A 16,674-nucleotide genomic window follows, 5' to 3' on the forward strand; every position below is an offset into this window, starting at 1 on the left:
TGCCAGATTCTGTGGTGTCTTTAATTTCGAGCGTATTGGAATATATCGGGTTGACAAATGAATGAATATTGTTAAATGATAAATGTCGTCGATATATAGACATGTCGAGTTAAAGGCCACAGCAAAAGTTTTCCCCTCATGAGGAAATCGAAGAATGAATTCTTCATAAGAATACAAAAACAGCTGGGTCGGCTTATGAAGAATACAAAAACAGCTGGGTCGGCTTATGAAGAATACAAAAAACAGCTGGGTCGGCTAATGAAGGAGCACAATTAATGCCAGGAGAAATTCAAACAGATTGTTGGAAAACTTGGTCTCAGAAGACCACATATTGTTAACGAGGAACTTCAGCATCTTAAATTCTTAATATCAACTTCAGAGTACCTGTGTGTAGAATAAGAAATCAGTTTGACAAGCGATTTTTGTACACAATTATGATCAATTACACGTACAGTACAGAAATTTTCGAGTTCTATTTTTATCGAGAAGCAGTTGTCTATGATGTCAAAAGCCAAGTGTCCCATTTTTCATGAGAAATGGTTCTATGCTATGTTTAAAATTCGTAACATTTTATTTGAAAAAAAAAATGTGATTTCAATTTTTCTTGAAGTTCTGTGGAGTGTTTGGGAATCTTATTAGTCCCGGTGAAACCGGAGGGGACTATAGGTTTCCTCTGAGTCTGTCCGTCCGTCCGTCTGTCTGTCCCTCTGTGTGTCTGTCAGTCTGTCCCACTTGGTTTTCCGCACTTTTTTCCAAACGCTTGCAGATATTGAGCAGATTTTTGGTATGTGGGTGTATCTTGATGAGTTACAGATGAAGTTTGCATTTCGTTCCGCTTCATTGATTTTTGACGGAATTACGTCCTTTTTAATTTTTTTAAGGGTTTTCCGCAATTTTTTTTCTAAACGCTTGCAGATATTGAGCTGATTTTTTGTATTTGACTTTATCTTGATAAGTTATAGATCAAGTTTGCATTTCGTTCCACTTCATTGATTTTTGACGGAAATAAGGCATTTTCAATTTTTAAGGGGAACCAGATTACACTTGCTGGTAGGGGACTAGTATTGCTAATGCAATACTCTCAGAGTGCTTGTTAGTCCCCTACCGGTGAAAAGGGAGGGGACTATGGGTTTCCTCTGAGTCTTTCCGTCCGTCTGTCCCTCTGTCTGTTTGTCAGTCTGTCCCACTTGGTTTTCCGCACTTTTCTTCTAAACGCTTGCAGATATTGAGCTGATTTTTGGTATGTGAGTGTATCATGATGAGTTACAGATCAAGCTTGCATTTCGTTCCGCTTCAATGATTTTTGACGGAATTACGACCTTTTCAATTTTTCATGGTTTTCCGCAATTTTTTTCTAAACGCTTGCAGATATTGAGCTGATTTTTGGTATGTGTCTTTACCTTGATGAGTTATAGATCAAGTTTGCATTTCATTCCGCTTCATTGATTTTTGATGGAATTATGGCATTTTGAATTCTTAACCGGAACCAGATTATGGCATTTTGAATTCTTAACGGGAACCAGATTACACTTGCCGGTAGGGGACTAGTATTGCTAATGCAATACTCTCAGAATGCTTGGTTGATTAAATTTACACAGCTTCTTGAATATATCTTGTATCTCAGTGCATATTTCTCCTTCAGAGCATAGAGTTATAGTAAGTTTTTAGGAGTGTTACTTAGTATTTTTTAGGAGTTGGAATCAAGGCTTCAGGTAGATTGTTTACTTGATCTTGCAATGAATCTTTATTGTATAAAGGATTTAATGAAGCGTTGTTAGCTTAAATGAGCGGAGGGCTTAAATGAGCTTAATTTTCTAATAGAAATTTGTCCGTTGTCGGTCGTTTTCATTGTTGCCGTTGTCAATTTTTCACATTTTCAACTTCTCCAAAACCATTGGGCCAATTTTAAGTACACTTTGCACAGAGTATGTATGGGTGAAGGGGATTCAAGTTTGTTTAAATGAAGGGCCACACCCTCTTCCAAGCAGAGATAATTAAGAAATAATGAAAATTAGTGGGGTTATTTGAAAGAAAAATCTTCTCAGAACCACTAGACCAGAAAAGACAAATACGGATCTTAAGTGAAAGCATTTTGACATAGTGTAGAAAACGTGACCCCCCGGTGTACATGCTATGTATACGGTGAGGCCACAATGGGCGAGCAAATTTTTACGTGGCAATATATTGGAAAAATCTTTAAGAATCTTCTAAACAAAAACAAAGTCATGACTAATCATATTTACATGGAAGCAACCTCAGGTAGTTTAGATTCAAGTTTGTTCAAATCCTGACCGGGGGAGGGTGGGGCCACAATAGGCGATTATGTGTTAAATAGGAATATACATTTGTACACGTATAGGAAAAATCATCTCAAGAACAGCAAGGTCATGATTTGTCATTTTTATATTAAAGCATCCTCAGGTAGTGTAAATTCAAGTTTGTTCAAATCCTAACCCCCCCCCCCCGGGGCGGGGGTAGGGTGGGACCACAATGAGCAATCAAAGTGTTACCTACTAGAAATATTTAGGAAAAATCTTTAAAAATCTTTTTCTCAAAAACAGCAAAGGGATGATTTGTTATATTTATATGGAAGCTCAGATATAATGTAGATTCAAGTTTGTTCAAATCAATAACCCGCAGGTAGGTGGGGCCTCAATGGGTGATTAATGTGTGCATATGAAGGAAACATTTTTAAAACAACAAAGCCATGATTTGACATATTCATATGAAAGGATCCTCAGGAGCGTAGATTATGTTTGCTTAAATCCTGACCCCTGGGGTAGGATGAGGCTATAAAGAGCGATCAAATGTCTACACAGGAATAAATAGGGGGAACTATATCTGCTGATGAAGAACAGAAGGGCCATAGTGACTCAGGTGAGCGTTTGGGCAATGGGCCTCTTGTTTATTTCTTTGTTTACGTTCTTAGAGATTTTTCACTCAAATTAATATTGATCTAGACGCCACCAATCATCAGCGGAGGCCTTCAAAAGACCTATACTCGGCACTCAGGGTCATTGAACAGTGAGGGTTCTTTATCTTTTTATAGTGACAACGTCTACCGTGGCATAGGACCTCGATTTTTAAAGCCTCATTCGAAAGATCCTTTCTTTTACTTTAGTGCCAGGTGCTTGGCAAAGAAACAGTCACTACCCAATATGTTATTAGGTTTGACCTAAAAAAAATAGATTTGAACTCTGTTCCTCTGGATCATGAAGAAAGTCTGGAAAGGGATCTGTGATTATCAAGATGACAAGATGTCAGTGGAAATAGAACATGTTATTGTGTAAAGTAAAGGAGAATAACTGTCATGTTTTATGTTACTATGAACATGATGAAGCATATTTAATAAAACCTTTTCACTGTAGCCTAGCTTAATCAACTCAATATCAAAATCGACGACGTTTTGTAAATTCACATTAGTTATTTTCATTCATACATGTAAGATGGATGATCAAAAAGACCGCAAACTATCCTTTTGTCTACTTCAACACAAGTCCGATCAGAAAGTATAGTTAAGAACATGTTCTATTGAAAGCATGTTTAACGTACTATTTTGCTCCGTTTTTATGACGCCCCAGTGTGTAATTACTTTAATATGTAGATGGCATGTGACAAAAAAATGGCTGACTCAGCTGAACCGGGCAAGGAACAACTGTAAAGTTTTACGTAAAACTTGGAAAATACTTTGCAGTAATTTATGATGATTTGCACAAGGTTCAAGATGACAAAGGACTTGCCAAAAGTATGGATGACCGGCTTTTCCATCGTCAACTTCCTTTATTTATGTAGCAATATTCCAACATCACATGCATATGGTGTTTATAGATCCCAACTGATTTGATACCAGTTCGCAAGAGCATGCTCTGAATACAATCAAGTTTTAAACCGAGGCAAGCTACTGGCAAATAAAGCTGGATTTCAACAACGCCGTTAAGTCAACTTTTCGCAAATTCTACGGTCGTTATTATGACCTTGTTTGTAAATACAATCTAGAGTTGGGTTGTATTTTTTCTGACATGTTTGATACTATTTGTTAGATCATTCCTTTGATCCTAAATTTGACTACGGAGTACCCCCTCTACCTGATCAATACAAAGGCTTACGGCGAGTGTAACCTGTCGACAGAGGATGCTTACTCCTCCTAGGCACCTGATCTCACTTCTTGTGTTTCCAGGGGTGTTTTGCCCTGTTAAGGATTCGTTTTGTTTACAAGATGTATGAGATTAATCTCTGTTCGTTTTCTTCACTTTTTACATGATTATATTAAAATGAGTATTAATGTCCGGATAAATGATGCAAATAATAAGTAAAAAAAAATCTTTATGACAGTTTCTAATAGTTTTTGAAAATCTAAAGTAATTAACTTGTGAGAGTGACTTTTTTTCTACACATCATCATTTGCAAGGCAAAGTCTATGTATTCAAAAATCTCCTGACGCATGGAATTGTTTTTACCTAAAATTTGCTTAAAGTATTTTAAAATCCATTGATTCTTAAGAAGACATGCATTACGATTAGAGGCTTTTTTGCATACTATGAACTGGGGTGGGGGAATCTCAAATAAAATATGAAGCTAACGAATAGAAATCAAACTCAGAAGTCCATTTAAACAATACAAATTTGGAGCAGAGCAAACATGGGCCTCTAAAAACATCTGAGGTGGGATCAGATGCCATTGAGGAGTAATCATCCCCTGTCGACAGGTCACACCCACCGTGTGCTCCTTGTCATGATTTGAAAACCGGAAAAAATCATTAGACAATTCAGTGAAAAATAATGGACTAACAATTTGTATAAAAAAGTGACTCACGATTCGACCTTAATGATAGATAGTATTCGCTGGCAAGGTCATGTATCGACAATAGAATTAATATTTGCGAAACGCCGATTTTAAACGCGTGTGTGTGAGGGTGTGTGCGTGTGTGTCCCTCAACCCTTGTTTCCTCAGAAAGAAGTATTGTTATGGAACAAGTGCGCAATTGGAACACAGTATTTTACATGAATCAAAACTTTTTATCCTGATTAATAAACGGAGATACACTCTTTATTTCTAAAATATTAACATTTTACGTCAAATACTCCAGAAAAATGATGACCTGAAAAAAGGGAAAAAAATGTTACTAATGACATAACAAGCACTATACATGGAGAATAATGATAAAGACTGAATTTGTTGCACAAAATACACTCCACAATAACGGTATAGAACACAAGTAAATGTCAGACAATAGCTTCCAAATGAAAAAATACACCCACAAAGCATTTGTGGTTTTTCAAAAGTTATCCCTATTTTATGGTAAGGTAGCTTTTTATATTTTATAAGTGGCTATTGTAGCTCTGTAGAACACTTTATTTTCGCAATATGGTAATTTGATATTTATAAGCAATCGAAACAATTTTCACGACTTTTGGTAATTATCGTGTATAACCATTAATAATACGAATATATGCGAGAATGAAATTTTCGTGAGCAAACATTCAAACGAAAATATAGTTTCGTCGCAAATAAAAAGTGGCCTAAAGTATTGTGATGTTTCCATATTTAACTAAATGTTGAACAGTAGATTTACAGTATTACGAAACAAATACCAAATTGCAATAAAACGTTAAAAAATGTATGAAGTCTAAAAAGAAGGATTTCCACATTTATAATTGAAGTCAATTAACGTACATTCCATTTCGTGCTGGGATTCTCCGCCGTTCCTATTTAAAAGTCATCAACGCTGTTAAAACAAAAAGAATATAAAAATTAGATTCTTTGACCAAATTAAACAAAAAACAAACAAACAAACAAACAAACAAAAACAAAACAAAAACTAAAATTAACAAAAAGGAGAGAGAAAGAGAGAGGAGAGACAGTTAATATTTGGGGGAAAAAAAACAGTGTTGTCACAAATTAAAATCCTGAGACAAGTCAAAATACTATGACCTATATCCAAATGTGTTGAACTTAGCATCCTTTCTTATTAGGATGAGACTTCTAACAACCCCCAACCCTACCCCGCCACCCCCAGATATAATTAGTAACTCACGTGCAGCATCTGTCCCCACAACAGGCCAATTCACAGTACGTCTCCTTCCCATTCACTTTACAATGGTAGGGGTCGGAATCGTCACGTTTGGACTCTTTTCTGTAATATTAAAGCATAGCACTCTACATAATTAAATCACTGTATAAGCCTAATGGACTCGAAATATACATTAATTGTATGCTCTGCCCACAGGAAATAGTAAAGAAGAAATGTTACTTGGGTGAATGACAACAAATTTACAGTAAAATTTTAAAGTCTCCTTATAAAAACTTTCTAAAAAATTCTCAGCTTGAGTCTTAACATTATATTCACGTAATGAAAAAAATATCAAATTTTAAGCAGTACGATTTGTATTTCTGATAGATTTTAAACAATGCTTGTCGATTTGTCCTACAGAGGGCGAGTTAAGCTTGTAAATGTTTAATGTACGATGGTTGCCCATAAAGTTGACAATGACGTTTTTGTTCAACTGAATGGTTCTAGATATATTTATTTATACTTAAGTATATGTTATGAAAATCCAAAAATAGAATAGTTTGTTTTGATTGTCTATACTTAATTTTTTTTTTTATAAAAAAAAAATCGCGGTCTTTAAAGGTTGCAGATAGTGCTCATGACCCAGGGTTAAAATGCCATAAACGTTTTCGAATTAAAATGATTATTTTCTCCATATTTCATTTCTTCATAAAACAAGTCAAAGCTTCTTAGTTAAAATTTTAAAAATGTGTCGACAATAAAGCGACTGTCGTAATTATCTGATATCTTGAGTATCGCTTCTTATTGGAATACATTTAGTTGATTGCTTTGAAATTGGTATAAAAGGTGTGCACAGTGAAAATGGGAGACACTACAAGAAGTGGAAACAACTGTTATTTGATGAAACTGAAGTCTCTAACGAGACTGTAGCTCTACTGGTTATACTTAAAACAAAGGAAGAGAAAAGTATATTTGGATTTGAAACTTTGTAACTGCAATAAAGAACAAGGTTCACTTAGGGCCTTTTTTGACCCCGTGAATTTCTGAAAAAGTGTAACTGCTTAGTTTAAGTTGACAATGCATTAATTATCAATTAGATCATTAGTGATTGTGTATCTATCAAAAATGACGTAATTTTCTTGCTAGTGAATGCATTATGACGTCATGAATTGCGTCATTTTCAACATATTCTGAAAAAATCTACAAAAACGGCCAATCTTTTAAGCTATTTTTCGATATTTCATATAGAGCGCAACCTCTGATCTAAAATATGCAATTATGAAATGATAGAACTGTTTCTGAGGATTACAAAACATGATTTATTTTTTAGATCAAGGAATGCGCTCATATTATTTTTCTTCTCTGAAAGTACTCAAATATACCTGTTTTCCATAAAATTCACGAACATTGCCATTTCATAAAGCCTGTTTTCCAATACCTGAACTTTCTGGAGAAAAATTTTAATAGGAAATGAAAGCACTAAGTCTCTACTTTATCTTGATGTTTGAAATGGAACATAGAATGTTAGTCAATGAATTGGTATATCTACAGGGCCATTTTAAACATAAAGTGAAACTAGCTCTTTTAAAAAATGATTCTTGGTTTAGTCTTTTTGTGGCAAGAGTTATTGCAATCAGACTAAAACTGTAGGAGGAGTAGCATTTTGAAAATATTTCAAAGAAATTTCTATTTTTTTGTCATATTGGCAACACCGTTCAGCAATACCGATAAAAAGAATGTTTTAAAAATATTTTTTTTAAAAATTCTAATTTTAATAACCATGGCAACACTGTTCATTGAAATCAAAAACTGATATACAGAATTATGTAAAAGTGTAGTTTACTTGTGTGCAAAGTAATATTGGAATCAGACTAAAACTGTAGGAGGAGAAGCATTTTGAATGTATTTCAAAAGAAATTACTATTTTTATTTTCAGTATCCATGGCAACACCGTTATCTAAATCAAAAACCGATACTCAGAATTATGTATCTTGGTGCAGTCTACTTGTTTGCCAAGTAATATTGAAATCAAACGAAAACTGTAGGAGGAGTATCACTTTGAAAAATTGTTTACAGACAGATAGACGGACGACGACAGACACCTTACTATCGCAAAAGCTGTTCTGGTCTTCGACCAGTAGAGCTAAAAAGGACATTTTTATTCACGACGTTGTAAAAAATCTAGCACAATGTAAGACTGGGCTGCGTAACATGAATGTATGAAGTGTTTATACTGATGACACTAAATTATGGTGTATAGTTTTGAATTTAAAACTTTACTTGATTTTATGGTCTATGAAAAATGCAGATAATAAACAGTAATCAAGCTCAAAACTCATTTAAACAATATAAATCGGGTGCAGAGCAATCACAGACCTCTAAAAGCATCAGAGGTGGGATCAGGTGCCATGGAGGAGTAAACATCCCCTATCGAATGCGCCGTGTGCTCCTTGTCATATCGGACAAATGGAAAACTCGGTTGACAATTCAGTGTGTAAATAATGGCCCAACAATTAGAATGAAAAACGTCAGTCAGCATTCGACGTAATGATAGATTGTATATGCTGACAATGTCATTGTATCGAACATAGAACTTGCGAAATGTTGACTTCAAACGAGACTATTTATACTCTTGTTTCCTTATATATTATTGCAAACTCTTTGTAGTATGGCATAATAACGAAAAAAAATAGCGTGTGTCTACGAACATGAGATCAAAATTCAAAATCCATGTTTATGACATTTTATTACATTTTCAACAGTGAAATACTGTGATTTATTTATTGAATAAAAGTGATACTCTCTCACAGTGTGAAAGGATACCAAAATGATATTCTCTCACAGTGTGAAAGGATACCAAAATGATTTTCTCTCACAGTGTGAAAGGATATCAAAGTAAGTAAAAAATAATTTCTGGCCAGTCATAAGATAGAGATAGTAATTAAACATTGATAAAGCTAAAACTGCAAATTTCTTCCCTAATATGTTGCTAAAATCGATGCTTTGTAATGTTTTTAATCTCACAACTGCTAAGCTATGACGTCTCAACCGCTCAACTATGACGTCAAGCCTATGACACTGTGTTAAGAAAAGACAGAGGCAAAAGGAAAATCAAAGAAAATGTAATAAACAGAAAATTCAATGTTTTGTAGATGAATATGGAATTTATTTCACTCGTGAGACAGGATTTTGTGATATTTTCACTCGTGCATCGCACTCGAGAAAATAACAAAAAATCCTGTCCCACTCGTGAAATAAATTCTATATTCATCTACAAAACATTGAATATCCTCTATATCTTGAGACTAGCTTTATCTCAACTTGGGTAATGTGGTATGCATATACAAAGTATTTACACCTATAACGTTCGTAAAATAGTGTGTATTGCTCTAACTTTTATACATTTACTAAATCATGGTCTATTTTAAAATATATTATACGTTTGTCAGTGTAGTCATTATTAAGAAAATTAGCATTTGTTTATGAACTTTACGGACAACCCTCGCCTGAGCGCACCTGAAAATCAAGAATAAACTTTAAACAAAATATGCATGCTAATTAAGAAAGTCTTGCAAAGGGGGGGGGGGGGGGAGGGAATCAACATTTTCAGTTTGGGGGTGGAGCACTAAAAAACAAAAATTCCTTGACAAGCAAAGAAAAAGTCATCAGGCGCTATAATTGAGGGGGCACAAACAAAAAGTAGCTATGTTTTCTGTAGTATATTATACAGAGTATATCGGCAAAATCATTGCAGAGGCACGCCCCATGTGCTCACCCCCGTTCCTATGGCCATGAAATATGGTTGGCATTTTGAGAAATATTCACGAGTATAGAAGATTTTACGCTTGCAAATTAAAGGTTTACAGTACTAAATCAGATACAAGATGGCGAGGAAATGGTTGGCTTTAAGTCTTTGTTATCAATCATCTTTGGTTCATGGTACAACAAAGAAATCGCAATGCTAAGCTCAGCATTACACACAAGTAAAATAAAAGTACGTACTTGCAACATGGCCCTGGGCATTGTGACTGTCCGCTCTCAGCACAATTGTCAGCAGTGACAGTGTCTAAAAAAAATAAAACAATTTGTTTTCTATAAAATAATTCAACTGTCAAATGAATTCCATACTTGGTACATGGGTGTTGTCGACTTTGAATAATTCAGTGCATGCAAGAAAAACATTGGTTTCCCGAGAAAGGATGAGATAAATGTGCGGAAGATCTTATTCATATCGTTAAATATTATATTTATTCACTGTGAAAGATTGCATCCATTTTGAAATTATAAATCATCTGCTGAGATATCATATCATTGCTGGCATGTTACCCTGAAAACACCAGGGGTAGGATCAGGTGCTATGGAGCACTAAGCATCTCCTGATGATCGAACACCCGCTGCAAGACCCTTTGCTAAAAAGATACACTGTAGCTCGTAGATAACTCAGTATGAAAGTGTTGGCTTAACAATTTGTTTTTAAATTATATATACTTACTAGTATTATTAAGATATCCAACATAGCTGATCATAAGATTTGCTTGAAATTTAATGAAAAAACTCCAATAAATAAAAGTTACCAAAATGATTTTGATCTCACTTTTTTTTCTATGGAAAAATTCCTACTCATTTTTGAGAAAATACAGACAAATTACTTATTGGAATTAGGGCAATATTTCGGTCCTTAAATCTCGCCCTTCAACTTTCCAAAAATTACTGGCATTTATTCCACTATAACTAGACAATGGAAATTTTAGTCACTGTGACTCTTCCCTACTGACATCAGTTAGAACCGATTGATTAATTTTGTATTGTTTACCGTCCCATTCAAGATTTTTTCACTCATATAGAGATGTAACCATGTGCCGATGAGGGGCTTCAAATCTAGACCTATACTCGGCACTCAGGACCATTGAGCAGTGAGGGTTCTTTATAGTGCCACCATGACATGGGGCTTCAGTTTTTAAAGTCTCATCCAAGAGACCCATGACTTTCACTTCTAATGCCTGTTGTTTGGCAAAGGGACAGTCACTACATATGTTTGCGTCTTAGGTTTGACGCGGCACGGCGAACGAGAATCGTACCCGGGCCTCTCCACCACGAAGCGAACAATAAAATCTGAAAACATCTTTAAAGCCACAATTAAAACCCTAAATGTAGAATAAGTTGATGTTAAAGGAAGGAAAATCACTATAAATTCTAAGGAAAACTGGTTTGTATTACTATCATTAAGAAATAAGATCATTGCTACCTAAATTAAGAGTAAAAATTTACGAGTAGCAAATCAATGAAACTTACGCATCAGGAAGCTGCTGACTAAAATACCGACAAGGAGGATTGCTCTGCTCATCATTAAAAATTACTGTCCGACGTCGATACACGGAAGTAGAAACGGTTCTCTGACGGCCAACTCGAATTTAAAATTTCTCACAGAGTGGGCGAACCTAAATAAATGGATTTATCACGTGGTTCAGCCAAAGATTTAGGGCGATGAAATATGACAAATCTCAAAACAGTTTCAGGCAACAATTGTATCTTTAACATAAAATGATCCTTGATCATATATGTAGGTTTGATAAGCATGTATTAAAGCAATATGAGCTGATGTCGGAAATTTTTGTAGCAAAATTGTAATTAACTATTTAATGAAAGAAAAAAGAACTTTTATAAACTTCTGTTTTTATTATTTGAGAAGGAAGTATAAGCTTTGAAAGAAGCAGAATTACAATATTGCCGTCCTGCACAATATTAATTATTATATAATAATAATTAACTTCTAATTCGATTGTACAGATGTCTTTATTCTGAAACAATTTAATGCTTAATTTAGTCTAATTGATCTTAAAGGTATTAATTACATACAAATTTATCACAATAACGCACTTTAACAGCAAAATAAAATTCTCAAAAATGCAGCTCATATTGTTTTAAATTCTTTCATGAATTTCAATGGTCGATACAATGAATCAGCAAATGCAATTTATCATTAGGTCAAATGGTGACTGTTTCTTCATATTAATTAATAGGCCATTATTTACACACTGTATTGTCTACGGATTTTTCCCGATCATGACAAGGAGCATTCGGCGAGTGTGACCGGTCGACAGGGGATGCTCACTCCTCCATCGTACCTGATTCCACCTCTAATATTTTAGAGGTCCGTCTTTGCTCTGCTCCTGATTGGTATTGTTTCAATGGACTTTTGTGCTTGAATACTGTTCGTTATCTCTATATTTCATGTATTTATTTACACAGAAGACATACATACACATTTCATGATTTTTCCGGATTTAAAAAATACTTTGCAATTCACATGTCACATAGCTGAAGTCAGTATTTATGCATTACTCTAAGAGGTCACCAAGACAAAATAAAGTTTAGATAATTAACTTTTTACGCATATTCATTAGAATTAACTTTAAAGAAAGCCCTTTATATTCTCAAGTGCAAACGGGGGGGGGGGGGGGGGGAGGTATATGTGATTTATGACAAAGTTCAGTGTGAAAGAAACACATCACTGCTTACGAATACATAACACAAACAAAAATTTGATGTCTGGGTTGATATATATTTTTTGACTGATTTTGAATAAAAATGACATAAATAATAAATCCCTAAAATATAAAGAAATCGTATGTTTTCTTTGGTGCTTAAAAATGCGACTTTGTTTTGTTTTCTATATAATTCTATATAAAATTTTGCATAAAATTATATTTTTTAACATTGCGACAAAATCTTACAAAGTTCTCCAACTTTACCTTGTAAACATTATTCAGGTTACTTATTTGAATGTAAATCTATCAGAAATTCTGCTGATTTCTGAAAAAAGTTTGTTTGTGTTATTTATCTTTAATTAAATACAGTCCTGAATATATGTAGTAGTAAGTAAACAAAACCCAATGAAATTCTGTTCCTAAGACCTTCATGTCTCGCGGACTTAACTGTCGACACAAGCTCATCAGACTAAGTATGAAAATATGATTAAGGGAAAGAAAATATTCTTTGTCACTTTCTGTTTTTCTTCAATAAAAATGCTATGTACAAATACCATATGTTTGGATACGATTTAAATAATCTGAATTTCAGGCACCTGAAATCTAAAAATAATATCGAGAGTGAAAGGTACTACCAGAAGCCTTCGCTAAAGATAACGTTGCGTTTTGCCTTCTGGGGTTGAATGATTTATTGTGAATTAAGCTAATGGATTTAGTATAGTGTATGAAAAACATTGTAGAATAAGAAAGACTCTTGACCTAAAAAGCATTATCAATATTTTCATTGATTAAGCAGGACCTGATACAGTGCATCAATTAATGAACATAATAAAGCTACATTATTTATTAATCTTTAAAAGCGTATTTTCAAGTTAATTATTGTACGTAAATCGAAGGTTATTATTATTTTTTTTTTTATTTTATTATATACGTGTATTCCAATCAACATTTTAAACTGAGACTTGTCATGTCAAAACTGAGCATCATTGGAGCGTTTTCTGCAAAAACTCCCCGGAGACAATGTATTTAATGCTTTTAGATGTAGGGTTATTGTTTACAGTATAACGGAGCTTCTATCCTTTACTCACAAGGGTTTGGAAGAGCATAATTCAATGCCTAATCAGGCTGTTACTTTATACGCACTGACCATTTCACTATTTTCAGTAAGTATACATTCCTAAAATATTGCATATTTTTGTTAAGATTGTGCTTATATGAAATATGTATGGAATTTTTATGCTCCTGGATCGAAAGATCCCGGGGGTATATTGTTCTTTTTCCTGTCTGTCTGTTTGTCTGTCTGTCTGTTGTCAACTTTAACCTTGCCTATAACTTTTGATTGGTTAAAGCTATGACTTTCATATTCAATGTGACAAGACCTATCTTTGGGTACCATCATATTTGACCTTGACCTAGGAGTTTGACCCACTTTTGCAAAATTTTATGAGACTTTAACCTTGGCCATAACTTCTGAACAGTTGGTGCTTGGGGTTTCAAACTTCACATGTGTTTTCTTTGTGACAAGGCCTTCCCTTGGATACCAACAACTTTGATCCTTTGACCTTGGAGTTTGACCTTCTTTTGAAAAACTTTAACCATGGCCATAACTTTTGAACACTTGGTGTTTGGGGTTTCAAACTTCACATGTGTATTCCTTGTGACAAGACTTTCCTCTGGATATCAACCTCTTTGACCTTTTACCTTGACCTAGGAGTTTGACCTACTTTTGAAAAACTTTAACCTTGGCCATAACTTTTGAATGGTTTGTGCTAGGGCTTTCATACTTCACCTTTGTAATCCTTGTGACAAGACCTTCCTCTGGATACCAACCAATTTGACCCTTGGACCTTCACAAAGGAGTTTGACCTACTTTCGAAAAACTTTAACCTGGGCCATAACTTTTGAACGGTTGGAGCTAGGGCTTTCATACTTCACATATGTAATCCTTGTGACATCGCCTTACTTTGGATACTAACCACTTTGACCCTTTGACCTTGACATAAGAGTTTGACCTACTTTTGAAAAACTTTAACACATATGTAATCCTTGTGACAAGACCTTCCTTTGGATACCAATAATTTTGACCTTGACCTTGACGTTTAACTTACTTTTTACTAACTTTTGTTGCAGCTAGGGCTTTCAAATTTCACAGGTATATTCCTCGAGACAAGACCTTTCTTTGGATACAAACATTTCTTATCTTTTGGCCTGGATTTTGACTTGCATTTGAGAAACTTTAACCTTCGCCATAAGCTGCTATACGGGGGCATCAGCGTTTCACAAACACATCTTGTTTTTATTAAATATATATTCATTGGTATAAATATTATATGAGCCGTCCCATGCGAAAAGGGCCCTTATGTATTTTGACGTCATAATGAGAAAAACGCCGGTAAAGATAACGTCATAAAATGCAAGTTGCGTATGTTATATATTTTTCCAACATTTTTACCTGAACGCTATCAACTTATTTTCATTGTTGTTTATATCATTTAGAGCCAATAAAATATCAGGAAAAATAAGAAAATATGAATTATTAGAGCTAAGTTCCATATAAATGGACATTTCCAATATTGAATATTAAATTTTGCTGATATAATTAGGTGCTACTTTTTTTATCCAATTTTTAATACATTGAAAGCGATTGTACATGCACATAATATCCCTCTACATGTACATATCCTTTTTAACACAAATACATAGTAACCGAAGTGAAATGATGAACAATAAATGAAAAAAAAAAAAAATTCTTAAACCGTTCCCAGCATATACATGTATAGGTTTTTATATGCGATTAAAATTTTGTTCAGCTCTACATGTAGCAAATGACGAAGTTTGAAAAAGATTGATTCTTTGTAAAGCATTAAATTTAATGAAGAAAACATCTGATTTTTTTTTCAAAACAACATTTATTCTGTGTGTATAAACGCGATAAATGACGATCTGCCTTTGTCATGGTCATTGAGGGTCAATGTGTTTGTTGTCTCATCCAAGTAAAAAACCGGATTTTACTGTTTACGGAGACCGGCTTGCTTCTGTGTTTGCTACGATATATATTTCTCGAAATTTAAAAATAAAATCTAGTAATATTTGATAAAAGTGTTGGACCAGGCGGAAAAAAATGAGAAAAAAGTAAATGCTGCAAAGGAAAAAAAATGACCAATTTTTTATGCATTATATGGGAAGATTAGAGTTTGCTATATAAAATGGGGGGGGGGGTATTAGAGGTGGGTGCAATTAGTCATTCAGTGAACATCTTCATTCTATATCATTCAGTAAAACATTACACGTATGCAACCCCCCCCCCCCCAATACAACATGCCTGCATTTAATTCCTAGTAAATAATGCGTCATTATTTATAAAACCCCAAAAACATATATACGGGGAAATAAATTTATGCAAGATTGAATACAGATTTATTTCCCTGTAATATTGTATCTGATTATTATTTTAAGGAGATGGGCGAACATAGCGTGCAGAAAGCCTATAGCTTCAGATTTTTAAGAATCATGTTCAGTTTGTGAATTCAATATTTAGAGTAAAGTTCTCATTATTTAAATTTATGAAATTATGATAAACAAAACTTTTCTGAGGAAAATTTTCTCGGCAAAATTTATTCTTTTATTAAAAAAAAAAATAATGTGGTATTCGTGGGGTTCGAACCCTAGCAATAAAAATCCTGAGTATTATTTTCTTTCGAGACTAGCACGCTAACCACTAGACTACACAAGTCCTGATGAATAATGGCATTTAAATCATGTTGTGATATGACTCTTGACTTAGCGTGCTTCAAGTATTTCTCGAAAAGATGCGAATGTGTTGTCATAAAAGTATATTTTTAAGGTATAGTGGGTCATTGCTCCATATTTTTTGTAACCAAAAAATGTTTATTTTTATACAAACTTTGAGGATTAACTTTCAAAAAGGTGGAACAAAGACCCACTCATATCGAAAAATATTATTATAGTATGAGAAAATGACTCTTTTTGCCCGCTTTTTTGTGTGTCTAATATTTCACAGGCGAATAATTTCAATCTTTGGGGGATTTTTGCAAATTATACAGATTTTACATAAAGTATATTTTAATGTTAGACGAAATATCAAGGAAAATTTTGATATAATTGAAATTTAATTTTTCATCTTCATGTTTGTCACACTGTAGGCTTATCGCTCGT

The sequence above is a fragment of the Saccostrea echinata genome, unplaced genomic scaffold, assembly GCF_033153115.1.
Source record: "Saccostrea echinata isolate AGI-Se365-2 ecotype Australia unplaced genomic scaffold, CSIRO_AGI_Sech_v1 ptg000029l, whole genome shotgun sequence".
Lineage (NCBI taxonomy): Eukaryota > Metazoa > Mollusca > Bivalvia > Ostreida > Ostreidae > Saccostrea > Saccostrea echinata.